Source organism: Strongylocentrotus purpuratus, unplaced genomic scaffold (assembly GCF_000002235.5).
Source record: "Strongylocentrotus purpuratus isolate Spur 01 unplaced genomic scaffold, Spur_5.0 spur5_contig_832, whole genome shotgun sequence".
Taxonomy (NCBI): domain Eukaryota; kingdom Metazoa; phylum Echinodermata; class Echinoidea; order Camarodonta; family Strongylocentrotidae; genus Strongylocentrotus; species Strongylocentrotus purpuratus.
The window spans coordinates 250,609-256,126 of NW_022145538.1; positions in this window are offsets into that span (position 1 = coordinate 250,609).

A 5,518-nucleotide genomic window follows, 5' to 3' on the forward strand; every position below is an offset into this window, starting at 1 on the left:
TGACAAGGTTGCATTGGAATCATGATTGATGTGCTCTGGTACACGTCAGCAGACATTTCTGTTTCCTGTAGCATCTTCTCCTATCCGCCATGCGTTCTTGTGAGCGGTCAGTGGTGCATTAGTGCATTACATCAATTTATCGGCTACTTAAAGATACCATGTCCCTTTTGCAACCAACATCAAATTCTGTAGAACTTTGCAGGAATTATGAGTATGCTATGTATGTCCTATCTGTGAAATTTAAACTTGAGCAGTGTCCTAATATTCAAATTATGCAAGGAAACCCGTTTACTTGCTAGACTTCACTGTCAGACACTATTGAGTGACGGACTGGCTTTTTTCATCCTTGGTAATAACATACATAATATGAGCTGTAAAGGGTACATGAGCATTTGTCTACATCAATAACCCACTTCTTGTAATAGCCAAAATTAAACTGACTGAATCTTTGCGCAGCATAAAATGTACGACTATTCCGTACAATGGTCTGAAAAATCAGACCATTACTTAATGTTTCTATAGCTCCTAAGTCGATTCGACAACTGATAGTCGTTATTTTCCCATTTAAAGACATTTTCAACCCCCCCTTTTTTTTAAAGGGAAGTTCTAAATTAGTATTGTCTTTCAAATGCCGTTGTAATTTAACCTTTTTCATTTTTTTGGCCTGTAAATGGGACATAGTACCTTTAATGGATGATGACCTATATTATAGGTGGAGAAACACTATAGCATTGTTTTCTTTATATTGATAAAATGAATTTCCCATTTCCCCCTAAGAGTCTTATATCCTCACACCATATTGATAGTTATGTTTTTGTTCGATGCACTAGTATAGAGATTTTTTCCAGTTAAATCATGACAAATTTGAATTTTGATAAACCATTTATATAAAAATCAATGATTATGAGTATACAATATTAAGAAAATAGTATTCTTCAAAGTTCATAAAATATTTATGAAATGCCATGCACGCAACATGATACAAATCATATGACCTGGGCAAAGGCATGAGAAATCAAGTTTTTGGGGGATAAAAAGGGAAATTAATGGGACAAAAATATATAAAGCAGTTGATAAATAGGCAATGACGTCACAAACTGATAACCAAATTGGCAATTTGTGTAGAGATTTTCTAAGTTCCATAGTTGTTCATAATTTTTTTAAATGTCATGACTTCCTTATTAGTTATCCTATTTTAATCTTTTTGTTGTTGCTCTGTTTCTCTTGTTTTTCTGCATCTATTAAAAGCACATTATTTTTAGAGTGGACTTACTGTAGCCTTTAATAACTGTATCGTGTCTGCCCAGAAATGAACAACTGAATTACACGGTTGTTAGACAATTCCTGAGGCTAGACAAACCTAATGAGATGTTCACTTCAGATTCTTAGTCGAGAAAACTCCATTTTAGCAAGGTTCTTCACTCCTTTCTCGCTATCGCTCCTGGCTGCCCCTTGAACTGACAGTGCGTCCGAGAAAAAACGAAACCGAGAATTATCGATGTTTTATCATAACTTAGACACATTTATAATCAATAAATGACACATATTTGGAAAGCTTAGATCCTCCTCTTTCATTTGAAACTCAACTTTCTAGAAATGTGATTTTCTCTTTGAAATTCAGATACCGTCCGCCAAATGACTTTTTGGTTTCTTCTCTTCAAAATTGATTTTAGTCACTCATGCGTGAAATATGTATCACATGAGTTGCATCAAATGAAAGAGGAGGATCTCAGCTTTCCAAATATGTGTCATTTATCGATTATAAATGTGACTAAGTTATGATAAAACATCGATAATTCTCGGTTTCGTTTTTTCTGGGACGCACTGTATATATTATGTACTGTAATTACGGTGAAAGTAGAGAAACAATAACGAAATAGATATGTATTCTTAGTGGAGAAACTCTCCATTTTAGCAGGTACTTCACTCCTTTTTCGATATCACTTCTGGCTGACAAGGAGGTTCTAAAACACCCTGTAATTATGGTAAAACAAATTTAATAATAATTATTTGAAGTGCTCACTACCCCCCCCCCCCCCTCCCTCTTGAGCAAAACAAAAATTGCATACGATACGGTACGCTGGTTCATTTTACACGTTTGGTGGAAGGTTTTTTTTATAAATCGGGAGATTGCGAGAGAGCGGGAGGAAGTGCGTGGTGGAGTGAGACTCCCTCCAAATGCGGGGTGGGGGGGGGGGGTAGACAGCCCTGTCTACATTTGCCATTCCATACACAGGAGAGATATGAGGTAACTGGTAGATTGACATGAGCCTATGTGATAGTAATGTTCAGATGGCCACTACATGGAGATCACATAGTGGAGATGGTGCACACAATGTGTGTGAATGAATCTGATGACATACCCTAAATTTCTTTTTCATTAAGTACAAAAATTGTACAAGGGAGTTTTTCGGTTTAGTTTTCTGCGTGAACATAACAATTTAAGAGCAGTCATGGGTTTTCACTTCAGCCATTGATTCAAATACCCTACTGACTCATCATATGATAAGGGGAATGACATAACAATTGCGTGAACATAATAATTTAAGAGCAGTCAGGGGCATTCACTTCAGCTATTAATTTCAAATACCCTACTGACTTATCTATCATATGATGGATGCACTGTGCGTTTTATCGTGCGTGTGCACGAGTCTGTAGTTGTGTATTATTTGTAAGTGTGACCGTGGGACTTAGAATGAAATTAAATTCATTATCAGATAATGTTTGGCCATCGTTGTGGCTCATTACTTTTATTAATGAATCATTGAACTGTCACTTATTGTTCTCACCACAAAGAGCAGTTTAATAAGCGTCACCTTACGTGTAAGGTGAATGGGGCCGCCAACAATAGCCTAATTTGCTAATGTAAAACACAATGAGAAACTTGCGATGTGATATTATGTGATGTGATAATCTTTAGTATATAATAGTTTAAAGAGGCATAGTGGACATTATAATTGGAAAAGTGGAGAAACCTCAATGGAATGGTTAAGTAATATTGGTTAATGAATGACCATTGTAAAGTCAATGTTTGGACTTTGCTGCTTCATACTTTGGATATAAGTATAAGTAACATAAGAGAGAGAGAGAGAGAGAGAGAGAGAGAGAGAGAGAGAGAGAGAGAGAGAAGAAAATTACTAGGATAGGTTTTGTAAGTAAACCTTTAGTTATCAAAAAATATGGACCCCATTTAACAAGGCTTTTCCAGTAAACTTTACCGGTTGTAAAATATGTAAAAACATATCAGATCTGTGTTCGTCCTGACAACCGATGAGCCTTCAAAGGATTCTTGTCATCTTGAGCTTGTAAACATAGGAAGACGTATGCTCAGATGTGGAAGTACTCCTTGCAGGGTTCTTAATACAACTTTCAAGAAGACAATATATTGGATATCGCCATCAAAGTATCATTTGTCATCTTCTACACCACTTTATGCCGAGCAACCACTGTCTTCACAAGGTCATTGTGACGTATGATGTTGTACCTCGGGGCGTTGCACTACATCAAGTTCATCTCCCTATTCACGGAGCGCGCGGTGATCGGGGGGGGGGGGGGGAGATTTTCTTCTAAGTCCCCCTACCCCGCCATAAAACATCTATATATGTAACTGTGACACAACTCTAAAAAAAATCAACTTAAGGGCAATTTTAATAACTTATTTTATAAATAATTTTCGGATAGTGTAATATGTCTTTTGTCTGTTCGCACAGTATTCAAAGGCTTTTGATAATTATTGACCTGCGTCGATTTTTTAAGGAAAAGTTTCCGATCACGTTATTGTAAATTAATATGGATATGATGAGAGTTAGAAAATAGTAAAGAAAATGGCCAAACAAAATACAAAATAATGATCAATTAGATAAGGGAATATAAACAAATAGAAACTTGTGACGAAAATTCAAGGAAACATTTTGCTGTCCATTTTCACATTCAGTATGTCTTAACCTTCATTTTGGATTTGCCCCACCCGTCCTCCGAGGCCGACCCGCTATTATGACTCGGTCACATCAACGAGACCGACAGCAGACCGACAGCAGACCGAACCCCAAAAATCACAGTACCCAGAATGGCTCCAAATTGTGGGTGTGGGTGTGGTTGTGGGTGTGGGTGTGGGATGGGTTTAATTTGGAGGTGTGAATGAGGTTTAACTTCTGTCTCTCTTTTACACGGGACTTTCGCTGTTTCATGCAAGGAACGTGTGTTTAAAGGCCGTCTGTACTAGTTTGGCTAGGAGGGATTAGACCATCCAGGGTGGTCACTGACAGGTGGCTATCTCATCAACTCAGCTCTTAATTAACATTAGAAAAAGAGAATCATGGAGGACCAATGGTTACCGATTAGGCATTGGTTCTATATAGGGGGAGCAAGTAGCTACAAGTAGTACCGTGGGGCTTTAATGCAACTAAACCTGAGGCTGCATGTGAGCGAGATCGATGCATGTTTATCATGCATCGATCTGAAGTTCTTCTATCCTATTCAGTGCGTAACTTCGTGCGGAATGAATGAAAAGAAAACATAATGATCATGAATGCACCACATATAAAATATTGACATCTCTATAGAGCATAGAGATTTGCTTGTATTCCCATAGCAATAGAATAGAAACATTTAGATATGTACATCTACGATGTCTCTAATAGCTTTGCAAATATATCATTACCCCCGAACCCCATCAGGCTTTTAGAATCACCAGGCTTGCTAGTCAACAATATGTGCACTATCTTCACTCCAGTGGGGAGCACTTGACCCCTTTCTTTGAGATGCTCACAATGCTATAGTGCACAACCAAGTACACGGAGTTACCTGGTGCCCATTTAACCTGGGTGCAGACAAGGCATTCTAGACAAAAATGTCTTGCTTCATTTGTAGGATATAGGTGCCATCAACAATTTGCAATACAGCTCGAATCGAGAAAATGCTCATTTTTATCAGGCAAATATCAGTGGTGTACTTCTAAGTAAAACAGAGTGACAAAATATTGGCACTTTAAACGGTAAATGACCTTGATCGTTCATTATAAATTAATGTCTCATTAAATTAGATCACGTTTTATCATCGGAGCCAGCTATCCTGGTAGATTGCCTGGTATTAGCAACATGAATGAACATCTATTTTGGTGTTACATGACTACCGATCGACCCTCATTTGAATGTCACTTTCAATGTCACTTTGGTGTTATCAAAGGAAATTGAGCTTTCGGTGAACTAAACAACACAAACATGAATGTCTAGTATGGCTCGAGTTTCATTAACTCATCCTCAGAGTATTCACCTCAATTTTCATGACCTTTCACAAGGACATTGGCTTCAGTAAACTTTCATGTGCCATTTCGCCGTCAAGTATAGTTGTCCTTCACTTATGAACTTATCTCATAAACTTCGCTACGACGTCTGGGCCTAAACGCTTCTTTATAATGTCAAATTAATTACTTCCTTCAACAATGATCCAAATTCTATTTCCCATCTCATTTGTTTTCGTTTTGAACTGGTATATATTAGAAGGGATCTGTGACTAGGAC